The sequence below is a fragment of the Salvelinus fontinalis genome, chromosome 4, assembly GCF_029448725.1.
Source record: "Salvelinus fontinalis isolate EN_2023a chromosome 4, ASM2944872v1, whole genome shotgun sequence".
NCBI lineage: Eukaryota > Metazoa > Chordata > Actinopteri > Salmoniformes > Salmonidae > Salvelinus > Salvelinus fontinalis.
This window is the reverse complement of record NC_074668.1, coordinates 39,090,657-39,105,652: the sequence shown is the minus strand read 5'-3', so window position 1 is coordinate 39,105,652 and position 14,996 is coordinate 39,090,657.

The window sequence follows — 14,996 nt, the reverse complement described above, 5'->3', positions numbered from 1 at the left end:
CTGTAAATAACGCAGAAACACGCATGAGAGCACCGGCTGAGATCGGCTGAGATCCCGTTGACGAGACTGACTTGACAACAGCCAGTGAAAGTGCAGGGCGCCAAATTCAAACAACAGAAATCTCATAATTAAAATTCCTTGGTGTAAAAAAAAAATGGTGTAAAAGTTTTTTACACCATTTTAAAGATAAACTTGTTGTTTATCCCAACACAGTGTGCGATTTCAAAAAGGCTTTACGACGAAAGCACACCATCTGATTATGTTAGGTCAGTACCTAGTCACAGAAAAACACAGCCATTTTTCCAGCCAAAGAGAGGAGTCACAAAAAGCAGAACTAGAGATAAAATTAATCACTAACCTTTGATGATCTTCATCAGATGACACTCATAGGACTTCATGTTACACAATACATGTATGTTTTGTTCGATAAAGTTCATATTTATATCCAAAAATCTTAGTTTACATTAGCGCGTTATGTTCAGTAATGTTTTGCCTCCAAAACATCCGGTGATTTTGCAGAGAGCCACATCAATTTACAGAAATACTCATCATAAATGTTGATGAAAATACAAGTGTTATGCATGGAACTTTAGAGAAACTTCTCCTTAATGCAACCGTTGTGTCAGATTTCAAAAACACTTTACAGAAAAAGCACACCATGCAATAATCTGAGTACGGCACTCAGACACCAAAACAAGCCATACAGGTACCCGCCATGTTGTGAAGTAAACAGAAGTCAGAAATAGTATTAGAAATATTCACTTACCTTTGATGATCTTCATCAGAATGCATTCCCAGGAATCCCAGTTCCACAATAAATGTTTGTTTAGTTCGATAAAGTCCATCATTTATGTCCAAATACCTCCTTTTTGTTTGCGCGTTTAGTTCAAAAATCCAAATTCACGACGCGCAGGCTCACTTAGTCCAGACGAAAAGTCAAAAAATTCCATTACAGTTCGTAGAAACATGTCAAACGATGTATAGAATCAATCTTTAGGATGTTTTTAACATAAATCTTCAATAATATTTCAACCGGAGAATTCCTTTGTCTTTAGAAAGGAGAAGGAACACAACTACCTCTCACGGGGGCGCGCCTGAGTGAGCTCCCAGCCATAAGAAGTTAAACAGGTCAACAAGGCCGCAGGGCCAGACGGATTACCAGGACATGTACTGCGAGTATGCGCTGACCAACTGGCAAGTGTCTTCACTGACATTTTCAACCTCTCCCTGTCCAAGTATGTAATACCTACATGTTTTAAGCAGACCACCATAGTCCCTGTGCCCAAGAACACAAAGCTTCTTGCCATCCAGGACCTCTATACCAGGCGGTGTCAGAGGAAGGCCCTAAAAATGGTCAAAGACTCCAGCCACCCAAGTCATAGACTGTTCTCCCTGCTATCGCACGGCAAGCGGCCAAGTCTAGGTCCAAGAGGCTTCTTAACAGCTTCTACCCCCAAGCCACAAGGCTCCTGAACATCTAATCAAATGGCTACCCAGACTATTTGCATTGCCCCCCCCCCTCCCCCTGTTTTACACCGCTGCTACTCTCTGTTGTTATCATCTATGCATAGTCACTTTAATAACTGTACTTACATGTACATATTACCTCAATTACCTTAACTAACCGGTGCCCTCGCACATTGACTCTGTACCTACCACGGTACCCCCCTGTATATAGTCTTACTGTTGTTATTTTACTGCTGCTCTTTAATTACTTGTTTCTTTTATTTCTTATTCTTATTCATATTTCTCTCTTTCTTTTAAACTGCATTGTTGGTTAGGGACTCGTAAGTAAGCATTTCACTGTAAGGTCAACACCTGATGTATTCAGCGCTTGTGACTAATACAATTTTGATTTGACAGTACATTTTCAAATCAGTCTGACAGTACTTCAAGTATGCTTTGAAGTGACTGAAATGCATCAGAAAGCGATTGGGAAGTTCCGAAGATCCGCAGGCAATAATGTTGTATGATCTTCTGTGTAGAAAAGAACATCATCATTGATGATGTTCTTTTCCCCCCAGTCTGATTTAGTGCCTTGTCTTGTCCACTCTGTTCTAATGAGGCTTATGGACATTTTAGAGGGAAACAGATGAGGTCATAATATTCAGGGGTCAGTGATGGGGTCATAACAGTTTGTATCTTGAACGGTTCAAAAGATAGAGCCACGTTTGTTGGAAGAAAACAGAGACCTCTCTGTTTATTTCAACCGCATCTAGCGGCTACCGGAGGTTACTGACGTAACCCAGGTTCTATAAACCAAGCTAGTTTCTCTCGCAACCCCATTTTCAAACCAGGCTAGTTTGGGAAAGCTGCTGGCCTAGCTGTAAGTCGTGTTGCTCCGGGCTGTGTGTTGACTGGTGTGTAAGTCTGAGTGGAGGGCTCAGAGAAGTTGTTATCTGTGCTGTTGTGATGTCGTCCTGATCCCTGGCATGCTGTGTTTGGGTGTTTGACACAGCCGGGTGTGTGATCTCATCTGACCCAGACACGAAACACTGGGACCCAGTCAGACACACAGAGAGAGAACCCTGTCTGTCTGACTGGACACCAGACAAGATCAGATCAGATCAGACCACACACACACACAAATGCCCTCCGCCACAGGCTGGCAGTGTTATCTGACAAGCCATCCTGTCTACATGGTCTTGTGTGGTCCCTATGTGATTTATGTGATCAGGGTTACGGTAAATACAGTTATCAATTCAAACAATTCAGTAAGAATTGGAAAATTCTCTGAAAATTAAACAAGGGCAGTTTTCAATTCACTTCCTGTATGTGTGGTCTATGTATGTGTGTTATGTGTGGTCTATGTATGTGTGTTATGTGTGGTCTATGTATCAAATCAAGTGTTGTTGGTTGCGTACACATATTTTGCAGATGTTATCGCAGATGCTGCGAAATGCTTATGTTTCTACTTCCAACAGTGCAGTATTATCTAACAATACAAAACAACACACACAAATCCCCCCAGAATAAAAAACAAATATTAAGAAATATCAGAACGAGAAATGTCAAGAGTCCAGAATTTAAATATACTGAACAAAAATATAAACATCCCAGAAATGTTCCATATGCACAAAAGCTTATTTCTGTCAAATGTTGTGCAAAAATGTGTTTACATCCCTGTTAGTGAGCATTTCTCCTTTGTCAAGATAATCCACCTACCTGACAGGTGTGGCATATCAAGAAGCTGATTAAAACTGACTGCAGTTCAGCGTCGTAACCGACCAGTGGGCAAATGCTCACCTTTGATTGTCTCTGGCATGCTGGAGAAGTGTGCTCTTCACGGATGAATTACGGCTTCAACTGTACCGGGCAGATGGCAGACAGCGTGTATGGCGTTGTGTGGGCGAGCGATTTGCTGATGTCAACGTTGTGAACAGAGTGCCCCATGGTGAGGTTATGGTATGGGTAGGCATAAGCTATGGACAATCCTTGAGATGTTTCTACAACTTGATTGGAGTCCATCTGTGGTTAATTCAATTGATTGGACATGATTTGGAAAGGCACACACCTGTTAATATAATGTCCCACAGCTGACAGTGAATGTTAAAGAAAAAAACAAGCCATGAGGTCAAAGGAATTGTCAGTAGAGCTCCGAGACAGGATTGTGTCGAGGCACAGATCTAGGGAAGGGTACCAAAAAATGTCTGCAGCATTGAAGATCCCCAAGAACACAGTGGATTCCATCATTCTTAAATGGAAGAAGTTTGGAACCACGAAGACTCTTCCTAGAGCTGGCCACCCGGCCAAACTGAGCAATCGGGGGAGAAGGGCCTTGGTCAGGGAGGTGACCATGAACCCGATGGTCACTCTGACAGAGCTCCAGAGTTCCTCTGTGGAGATGAGAGAACCTTCCAGAAGGACAACCAACTCTGCAGCACTCCACCAATCAGGCCTTTATGGTAGAGTGGCCAGACGGAAGCCACTTCTCAGTTAAAGGCACATGGCAGCCCGCGTTGAGTTTGCCAAAAAGCACCTAAAGGACTCTTAGACCATGAGAAACTCTGTTCTCTGTTCTGATGAAAGCAAGATTTAACTCCTTGACCTGAATGCCAAGCGTCACGTCTGGAGGAAACCTGGCACCATCCCTAGGGTGAAGCATGGTGGTGGCAGCATCATGCTGTGGGGATGTTTTTCAGCGTCAGGGACTGGGAGACTAGTCAGGATCGAGGGAAAGATGAACGGAGCAAAGTACAGAGAGATCCTTGGTGAAAACCTGCTCCGGAGTGCTCAGTATCTCTGACTGGGGCGAAGGTTCACCTTCAAACAGGACAACGACCCTAAGCAAACAGCCAAGACAATTCAGGAGTGGCTTCGGGACAAGTCTCTGAATGCAGGAGTGGCCCAGCCAGAGCCCAGACTTGAACCCGGTCAAACATCTCTGGAGAGACCTGAAAATGGCTGTGCAGCGACGCTCCCCAGCTAACCTGACAGAGCTTGAGAGGATCTGCAGAGAAGAATGGGAGAAACTCCCCAAATACAGGTGTGCCAAGCTTGTAGTGTCATACCCAAAAGACTTGAGGCTGTAGTTGATGCCAAAGATATTTCAGTTTTTAATTTTGTATATATTTGGAAAAAAAATCTAAAAACCTGCTTTTGCTTTGTCATTATAGGGTATTGTGTGTAGATTGATTAGGGGGGGGGGGAAACTATTTAATACATTTTAGAATACGGCTGTAACGTAACAAAATGTGGAAAATTCAAAGGGTCTGAATACTTTCTGAAATGCACTGTATGTATATAATGGTGTGTACAGACAGTATATGAATAGAACAGGTGTGTACAGCAGTAGTTATATAGGATGAGCCTTGACTAGAATACAAATGCATATGAAGTGGGTAAAACAGTATGGAAACATTATTAAACTGACCAGTGTTCAATGACACAGGGCAGCAGTCTCTAAGGTGCAGGGTAGAGTACCGGGTGATAACAGTGACTTAGTTTCAGTGCAGGGTATTGGACTGATAACAGTCTGATGGCCTGTAGGTTGAAGCTGTGTTTCAGTCTTTCAGTCCCAGCTTTGATGCACCTCTACTGTCTCTGCCTTCTAGATGGTAGCGGGGTGAACAGGTTGTGGCTTGGGTGATACAGACCGACAGGATGCTCTCAATCCTCTCAATTTTGGGGCGGCAGGTAGCCTAGTGGTTAGAGCGTTGAGCCAGTAACCGGAAGGTTTCTGAATCGAATCCCCGAGCTGACAAGGTAAAAATCTATCATTCTGCCCCTGAACAAGGCAGTTGCACCCACTGTTCCTCGGTAGGCTGTCATTGTAAATAAGAATTTGTTCTTAACTGATTTGCCTAGTTAAATTAAGGTTAAATAAATAAATACATTAAAAAATGGTGCATCTGTAGAAGTATGTGAGGGTCTTAGGGGACAAGCTGAATTTATTCAGCCTCTTGAGATTGGAGCTGTTGCACCTGTGAACCACACTGTCTGTTTGAATAGACAATTTTAGGTTGTCAGTGATGTGCATGCCGAGAAACGTATAGCTTTTCACCCTCTCCACTGCAGCCCAGTCTATGTCGATGGGGGCGTGCTGTCTCTGCTGCCTTCTGAAGTCCACGATTAGTTCCTTCGTTTTGTTGACTTTGAGGGACAGGTTATTTTACTGGCACCACATTGCCAGGGCTTCCACCTCCTCCCTGTAGAATGTCTCATCGCTGATGGTAATCAGGCCTACCACTGTTGTGTTGTCAGCTAACTTGATGATTGAGTTGGAGACGTGTTTGGCCACGCAGTCATGGGTGAACAGGGAGTACAGGAGGGGGCTGAGCACAGACCCTTGTGGGGCCCCTGTGTTGAGGATCAGCGTGGCGAGGTGTTGCTGCCTACCTTTGCCACCTGAGGTCGGCTCTTCAGAAAGTCCAAGACCCAGTTTCACAGGGTGGGGTTCAAACCCATGGCCCCGAGCTTACTGATGAGCTTGGAGCGCACTCGGGTGTCAGCAACGAGTGTGGCTGAAATAGCCGAATTCAATAATGTGAAGGGGTGTCCATGTGCATAGTGTAGCTTAAAGGGTCTTAGACAGGGTTTAGACTGTAGAGGGTTAATGTTAGAGATTGCGCACCAACTGTTGTTGTCAAAGAAACACACCCCCCTCCCCTCTGCTTATCGGACGGAGCTGTTCTGTCCTGCCGATGTATAGAAAACCCAGCTAGATTTACCCCCCTCTGCTTTTCGGATGGAGCTGTTTTGTCCTGCCTATGTATAGAAAAACCAACTAGGTTTATATTTTCCATGTTCTTGTTCAGCCACGACTCTGTGAAACATAGGATATGAGAGTTCTTCAGATCACGTTGATAGGATAGTCTTGATCGGAGCTCATCCTGTTCATTGTCCAGTGATTGCACGTTCACCAATAGAACAGAGGGTAATGGCAACTTATCCACTCGCTGTTGCATTCTCGTTAGATATCCCTATAGCGCCGGCTCCACCGAGGGACAGGGATTTGGGCCTGGTCTGGGATGAGCAGTATGACCCTCGCCTCCGATTCTTTGAAATCGGAATTCCTCATCCAAATCGAGGTTAGTAATTACTCTTTTGATGTCCAGACGCTCTTTTCGGTCATATGAAACAATGGACGAAACATTATGTAAAAAAAAAAAAAAGTTAGGATCAGTACAAAAAAAACACACAAAATATCACAATTGGTCAGGAGCCCGTGAAACGTCTACCATCCTCTCCGGCGCCATTAAAGCAATTTCGTCATGCGTGTGCCATGCTTACAAGTGCCATGCTCTACCAACTGAGCTTCCAACTTTTACCAGACTCCATCCCTCTCTCTATTTTTAATGTCCCCTACCCCTCACTTTCTCTTTTCACCCTCCCTTTACTCTCCTCGCCATCCCTCCCTCCCCCATCTCTGTGGTGTTAATGTGGGAGTGATTGAGGAGGGCTGTGTGTGCATGGTCTCTCTCTCACGGGCCTCCCAGCAGCCCCATTACTTGCTGATTAATTGGCCCTGTTTAAGTCAATAATTAATCTGTTAAAAAACAAAAGCTCCGGCAGGGAGGCGAGCAGGGGACAGAGGAAAAACTGGAGAAAGAGAGAGAGAAAGAGACAGAGAGAATAAAGGTGGAGTGGAGAGATGGAGAGAGAGACATTTCATTTGGAGGAAGGAAAATAGATGGGGATGATATAGGGTATTTCCATGTAAAATTACCCACGAGCAACAACGTGAAGTTCATAGGACCATGTCAAATTGGGTGTCAAATGAAAGCTAAGAGTCAATTCTTCTGAAAAATGAAGCCATATAAACATTTTCTACTATTTTCAATCCTCAAAAATGTTCAATATGCAAGGCTTTGATTTCTGGTCAGATGGAATAGAGGTCTTAGATGTTGTGTAAGGGGGCGGCAGGTAGCCTAGTGGTTAGAGCGTTGGGCCAGTAACCGAAAGGTTGCTAGATCGAGTCCCCGAGCTGACTAGGGGAAAATTTGTGTTTCTGCGCCTGAACAAGGCAGTTAACCCACTGTTCCTAGGCCGTCATTGTAAATAAGAATTTGTTCTTAACTGACTTGCCTAGTTAAATAAAGGTTCAATCAAAAAGTCTTCAGGTATTAGAAATACACGGATGCACTACTGGCTGTAAGCAAACTAGTGATGTGTGTTTGGAGCAATACTGGGGTATCCAAGCCTCAGCCAATCATTCACATAACAACAGAATGCAGCATGCGACTGAAGAGACAAACAATTTGCTAGTTACAGCATCAGCGTGTGCTCTGGATAGTAGAGAGTGGAAAGGCAGTTTGCCAGTTACAGCAGTGTGTCCCCTGAAGGATAATGAAGAGGTAGGTGAGAGCCTGACCTCGGAGGGTGATGAAGGTACTTCATGAGCTGTAACCGAAAAACAACTGGCATTTGGAAAGTTTGAGGTGCCTGAAAGAGATCAATTATGCCAACAAAGGGTATCATGCTCTGCTGACACATTGTAGAAGAGATGTCCACAGGCAGAAAGTGTACAATGTAATAATGTGCAGTGTAGCCCAAAGATATTGCTTTTGTTGTGTTGAACTTGACAGAAACACTTGTGAGTAAGGGGGATTATTTCATATTTTACTCAGTGAAATATATTTTGCACACATGTAGCCTTGTGCGCTTGATCGATGTCTACTATAGTGGCCACTATAATAGAGCAAAAATAGAATGCCTGTTTGTTTCATTCATTTCTACGTAAGATGTTGTTTTCCCAAGTGCAATATTTAGTATGTGGTCACAAGCGTTCTATTATAAAGGCTGTCGTGGCTAACTGCAATATTAGTGTATTGTTTTCTCTCAAGACTCAAGTGTCATTTGCAGTAAAGTCTAGGCAAGAAATAACATTGGATTGCTTTCTTTACATTTTTAGCTGTGAGTTAGGTTCACATTAACCACTTTTTATTTTCCACACTGAGACTGATCATGTAGATCATATTCTTTGTTGTTTAATTAGTTAACCTGCATTTCCCCCTAGCAGGGATTTTCTGCATGTTTCAGTGCAAAATAAAAAAAATGTCACCTTCTTGGGCCCTCACCAGTTTGCATCCCTGACCAAGAATGTTGAAAACCCCTGCCAACTAATATCAACACATATTTAGAGTTGGAGAAATGATTTACATTCTGTAAGTTTAAGAAGCATTGCCTTGTGCCTTGTAATTCCGGGTAACACTTTACTTGACACCCAGTGTCAACACTTATGACAGAGTCATAACCATGTCATAACAGCTGACATAACTTTTCAAAACCTGTCATAATATGGTCATAACACTGTCATGACACATATATTTAGACCTGTTGTGACATAATTTATATTGCATTATTTTATGGCTGGTTATGATACCTACATACAATACAGTAAGAGTTTGAAAACTCACAAAACCTACCACACAACGCTAAACATTCCATTACACCATAGCCTACTTGTCACAGTATGTTTATGTTATGTAATAAAATAAAATAAATGGACTATATTACAGTATCATTGTAATTATGCACAAATTGATGTCAGACTTGCACCTACCCCAATGCTCTCTAGCTGATAACTGGGATGAATGTGGGAGCAGATTTTAGGAGCAGGACCAGACACCCTCTTTTTGACTGATGACTGACATAAGGGCATGTACGTGATTGGCTTTTCTGGTTTATATGATTATGATGGTCATAATGCTTCTTGACAGTTTCATAAAGTGTGTTTTCTGCAAGTTATTTAAAATATGATGGAAAAAAAACACGACTGTAAAGACTGAAGTACAACAACAACAAGGGACTTAAGAAACAAACTTTAAAACGAAGGAAACTTCTTGGCAGGGTAAAATAATAAATGTGAGTTTTAACACTCCTATGTAGGTGTCATAACCTGCCATAAAATAAAGCAATATATGTCACAACAGGTGTAAATATATGGGCTGTGACAGTGTTATGACCATATTATGACAGGTTATGACACGTTATGTCAGTTGTTATGTCATATTATGATATAGTTATGACTGTGTCATAATGTTTTATGACGCTGGGTGCCAAGTAAAATGTTTCCTAATTACGTTACCACCCATACGGAAAGAAAAATAATTTCAATATATTTAATGTCAAGTAAAATGTATTTCAAATATATGTAGATACATTTGTATCTTTGCTAAATGTATATGATGCCTTAACATGCATGCACATTAATCTTTGCTCAAATGCATGAAATGCCTGACAATATTCCAGAAATGCATGGCTATTACATCTAGTCTAAAGGGTGGCCAAAGTGGTTCCTAATTTGGGTTCTTGAATTACTTTTTACTTATTGATCCATGGAGATAATTCCTTTGGCCACCAAGCCAAAACGTCTGGATTGACTGACCTTCATGTCTTAAAGTAATGATGGACTGACGTTTCTCTTTGCTTATTCGAGCTGTTCTTGCCATCGTATGGACACAATTTTTTACCAAATAGGGCTATCTTCTGTATACCACCCCTACCTTGTCACAACACAACTGATTGGCTCAAACGCATTAATAAGGAAAGCAATTCCACAAATGAGCTTTTAACAAGGCACACCTGTTAATTGAAATGCATTCCAGGTGACTACCTCATGAAGCTGGTTGAGAGAATTCCAAGAGTGTGCAAAGCTGTCATCAAGGCAAAGGGTGGCTACAAATCAAAAATATATTTTGATTTGTTTAAAACTTTTTTGGTTACTACATGATTCCATATGTGTTATTTCATAGTTTTGATGTCTTCACTATTATTCTACAATGTAGAAAACAGTAAAAAATAAAGTAGGTGTGTCCAAACTTTTGACTGGTATTGGGATTTTTACTACAGTAAGTGGCTCTCTTCATCTTAAAATCGAGATTGGGAGAGTGGGCATTGGACTGTTTTTTTTAATTGTATTTTTGATTTGATCAATTTAAACAAAAACTATCAATCGAACAACGCTCCACAATATGTCAAAGTGTAGGTCTAGGTCTTGTGCTTCCAATGACCCACTGGGCACAGACGTCAATTCAATGTATTCCACGTTGGTTCAATGTAATTTCGTTGAAATAATGTGGAAACAACGTTTATTCAACATGTGTGTGCCAAGTGAAGAGTGGTATTACATGGCCCTACAGTGGATGGTTAGCGGTTTTATGGTGCATTCATAACCAAGTCGGAATTTACCACATCGGTGAAAAATCCACTTGAATGGCCCTCCAACTGGTAATTACTAGTTAAATCAACCATGAGTCTCCCTTGAGACAGGGAGAATGGAAGCTTGCTGTGTGCAACAGGGAGGGGCAATTGAATGTAATTGTTCAATTGTTGAAACATTTCTAGCCTTTCTATTCATACCATGTCAACAGTGTTGACGTGTTATGCTCGACGCGCTTAGTTTTCCACCAGAAAATGGCCAAAAAGCTTTTACACTATGATTTGACTATTAGATGTCCAATGTTTCTTTTGAAATAAATATTTTTAAAGGATTAGGATCACCATATTAAAACAAGAGATCTGTTCACGCAACAGAGTTGACCTTAAAATGAGGGACCAACGTAAATTAATCACGAATCATGAAATAAATGATAATCTTCATAAATAACTTTGACAAAGCAACAAAATAACTAGGGCTTTACAATGATGGTGAAAACTTTGATATTTCTTTGAGATTAGTGGGTTAACATCTTCCTAGAAGTCACAGAGGGTGCCAAATTTCAGCACTTTAGCAAGTCTTTATTCATATTGAATTGTCATGTTGTGGTTTGTATGTGTATGTTTTGTATTGTCAAAGTTTTGTTAAGTTTTGCTGTGGTAGCTGACGTTTACAGTGTTGAGTCATCAACATACATAAACACACAGGCTTTACTCAGTGCCAGTGGCAGGTCATTAGTAAAGATTGACAAAGGTAAGGAGCCTAGACCGCTGCCGTGGGGAATGCCTGACTCTACCTAGATTATGTTAGAGATGCTTTCATAAAAGAACCCCCACTGTGTTCTGTTAGACCGGTAACTCTTGATCCACAATATAGCAGGGGATGTAAACACATTCATTTTCGAGCAGCAGATTATGAGACGGATTGCCATGCCAGTTAATTTATTATGTTTTGTTCTGTCATGAAAGGTTAAGCTTGTACACGGCCATTTCTTCAGTCTTAATGAGACTGACACAAGTGCATGTGAGAATTAAAAACAGGTTCAGCCCCTTGTTTCGGCTGTGACCTTGCAATTACTCCACCTCAAGAATTGCATTTGGCAATAGGCTTGGCACACACATACTCAGGCTGACTGGCTCTCGTTCAGGCAAATTAGAAATAAGTGCACTCAGGCTATCCAGAAGGCCAAAGTTAGTTACTTTAAGGAGCAGTTCTCTCTCTGTGGGTCTAACCCCAAGAAGTTCTGGAAACGGTTAAAGACGTGGAGAATAAACCCTCCTCCTAATAGCTGCCCATGTCCCTTAATGTTGATGACGTGGTTGTTACTGACAAGAAGCACATGGCTGAGCTCTTTAATCACCACTTCATTAAGTCAGGATTCCTATTTGACACAGACATGCCTCCTTGCCCATCCAACATTTCCTCATCTCCCACACCTTCTAATGTGACTATCCCTGATGCTTCTCCCTCTTTTACCCCTGCCCACTACAAAGTTTCCCCCTGCAGGCAGTCACTGAGTCCAAGGTGCTAAAGGAGCTCCTGAAACTTGATCCGCAAAAAACATCTGGGTCAGATGGTTTAGACCCTTTCTTCTTTAAGGTTGCTGTCCCTATCATCGCCAAGCCTATCTCCGACCGTTTTTACCTGTCTCTCCTCTCTGGGGAGGTTCCCATTGCTTGGAAGGCAGCCATGATTCATCCTTTATTTAAAGGGGGAGATCAAGCTGATTCTAACTATTATAGGCCTATTTCTCTTTTGCCTTGTTTATCAAAAGTGTTGGAAAAACTTGTCAATAATCAACTGACTGGCTTTCTTGATGTCTATAGTATTCTCTCTGGTATGCAATCTGGTTTCCGCTCAGGTTATGGATGTGTCACTGCAACCTTAAATGTCCTCAATGATGTCACCATTTCCCTTGATTCTAAGCAATGTTGTGCTGCTATTTTTATTGACTTGGCCAAAGCTTTTGAAACGGTAGACTATTCCATTCTTGTCGGCCAGCTAAGGAGTATTGGTGTCTCTGAGGGGACTTTGGCCTGGTTTTCTAATTACCTGTCTCAAAGAGTGCAGTGTATAAAGTCAGAACATATGCTGTCTCAGCCACTGCCTGTCACCATGGGAGTACCCCAAGGCTCAATTCTAGGCCCCATGCTCTTCTCAATTTACATCAACAACATAGCTCAGGCAGTAGGAAGCAGTTCCATAATGTATGTTGGAATATATTTAAAATGTGTTAAATACATTTGTTTTTAAAAGCATTTGGCCAATTTTAAATGTATTATAAAAAATGTATCTAAAATTATATTTGAAATATCATTTTTTTCCGTATGGGGCAAAACTTACGTGTTTTTAAGAATTTTTCTAAACTCTCTCCCTCATGAGGAGGGAGGATAAAGAAAGTTCACAGAAGTAAAAAGTAAACATAGACCTACCAATTAGTTATAGTGTTTTTACTGATATCAAGTTTGTTTATGAATTAAGTTAATTAAACTCGTAATTCTGTTACCAAAATGGTAATGGAATCACCCAAAAATCTGTAGCGTAATTAATTACTGAAATCTAATTAGTTCCAATGGGAAATCATTGTAGTTAACAAACCATAATTAGGTCGCTTGCTACTGTTCTCCCTTCCACTGGCATACTTTTATGTTCAGCTCGTAACAGTTGTTTTTCTCTTTATGTCATCTGCTGACTGTAAAAGCAGTCTGGACAACCTTTCACTCTCCCCAGGGCCGGCCCACTCATTTGACAGGATCATGCGGCAGATTGACGAGGGCGGCAATTTTTTAGCTAAACTGACAAAGATGCACCTCCAACAACACATAAAACCTCAAATATTTCTGCCCATAAACAATGACATTTTCTCTCAACCAGTGGCATATGGGCTTTTTAAGTGAGCGCTGATGCCACCCTGTGATAAGCAGTGCCCACTTTGTCAAAGGCAGGGATGGAAAATATGTATCTTGTCTATTCCCAGCATGCCTCTCCAGGAGGCTGTTGGAGAGGCGCATCACTACGGAACCCCACCAACATTTATTTTCAGTCCAAAAAATGATCTAATGTAAATCATGTAGCAGATATAGCATAAGGTAGAAGAGTACGTGACCTTTTCTGTAGCCCACTGGCTGGAGACAAAATGCATCACAATGTATTGAGATGGAAACTTTTTACATCATGCAGGTTTCTCTGATCATATAGCCTAACCTAAATGGCGCCCAAACAAATAAAAAATATGCTGACAAACAACAACCTAAAAACAGTACAGGTCAAAGTAAAATGACCAATATGGAATGGACAATCAGGCTACTCACAACTGCTGTCTAGGAGTTTCGTCCCGTGGGCTAAATGTTCATGATCAGTGGTTTCAAGTATGTATTTGTACATTTTTTTATGAGCTGATCATACTTATGCATTTCCCGATGTGTAAACACATTGCAAATAGGCTCAGGATAACTCCTGCTGATTAAGTTGGGGAGCTGATATGCAGAGCTTTAAGTAGCCAAATGTATTAGTTACAGGAATCAGTACTAATAAAGCCAATGCAATGGCCTGTTTTACAAATGGTGGGCATACCACATGGATGGGCATTCATTAAATGCCATTGCGGCTGACATGATAGGCTACACCCCAGTAAGCACGAGCCGACGTCTTTTGGACATCCTTTCTTTGGTCCTGTCCGAACTGGACGTTTTTTTTTGTGCAGTCCGGACCGGCCTTGATTTCCATGTCCGTTGACGTTGGTTTTTGGTCCAATCCAGAACAAATCTGAACCAATCATAGGACGTCTAGGTGTGGTTCAGATTTTGTCCGGTCTGGACCAGCCTTAATTTGGCCCTAACATAGATGTCTATAAATATGACATCTTTTCAACTTTCATTCAGAACCGAAACTGAACCTGATTTCAACGTCTGGAAAATACGTATTTCCACCTTTCAGTTAGACCCTAAATTGAACCTAACGTCAACGTCTGGAAAATACGTATTTTTTTGTCTCGCTTAGGGTGGCAGAATGGCCAGGACCAGCCTTATCTCTCCCTCTCTCTCTCGCTCTCTGCCACTCTCTCTACAGTTAATGCTGCCTCTTCTGACTCTTACTGACACCTACTATGACACCTACCACCTACCCTCTTTCCACTTACTGTAAATTGCATCCTCACCAACTGAGCACCGACCAACATTGGACGTCCATGGACATTGAAAAGTTGTTGAAATTTGGTCAGTCCGCCCTGGCCGGACCAAATCTGAACCAATCATAGACTTCGTTTCACAAGTTTGGACAGTACAGTACAGTAAGGTAAAGAAAAGTACAGTACAGTACAGTAGAGCAGGGGTTTTCAATATTTTTTTGCCCAGGGACCCCTGTCCTGGCAAACTTGCGACCCAGACTTAAGTGCCTT